The sequence below is a fragment of the Akebia trifoliata genome, unplaced genomic scaffold (assembly GCF_017979445.1).
Source record: "Akebia trifoliata isolate Shusen 1 unplaced genomic scaffold, ASM1797944v1 Contig00568, whole genome shotgun sequence".
Classification (NCBI taxonomy): Eukaryota; Viridiplantae; Streptophyta; class Magnoliopsida; order Ranunculales; family Lardizabalaceae; genus Akebia; species Akebia trifoliata.
In genome coordinates, this window is record NW_028237106.1 from 28,496 (window position 1) to 28,951 (window position 456).

The 456-nt window shown below is 39.9% G+C and overlaps 1 non-coding gene across 1 annotated transcript; it reads right to left on the minus strand.

Annotated features, from left to right (window-relative positions):
* LOC147381329 (small nucleolar RNA R71) lies at nucleotides 1-107 on the minus strand. The gene has a single exon (XR_015174653.1). It is a non-coding gene; the product is annotated as a small nucleolar RNA R71 (small nucleolar RNA).
* Between the last annotated feature and the right edge of the window lie 349 nt (nucleotides 108-456).

A 456-nucleotide genomic window follows, 5' to 3' on the forward strand; every position in this document is an offset into this window, starting at 1 on the left:
AAGTTGAGGAATGATATCACTACTTTCGTGCAGTTGGACAGTGAATCTCTTTATGAAGCTTGGGAGAGATACAAAGATTTACTTCGGAGATGTCCTCATCATGCTCTACCGGAATGGTTGATCATCCAATTTTTTTACAATGGGTTGGTTGGATCTATCAGAACGATTGTTGATGCTACAGCAGGTGGATCTCTTATGGCGAAGACATTTGAGGATGGGTATAATTTATTGGAGGAGATGGCCTCTAACAACTTCCAATATCATACAGAGAAGATGAATCCAAGAAGAACAGCAGGAGTGCATGAATTAGATATTCTTACGGCTTTGACTGCTCAAGTAGCATCCCTATCTAAGAAAATTGATTCATTTGGAGTTCATGCCATTCAAACTCCTACCGTTACACGTGAGATTTGTGGAGACAATCATTCAGGAGATATGTGCCCTAATAATCCAGAA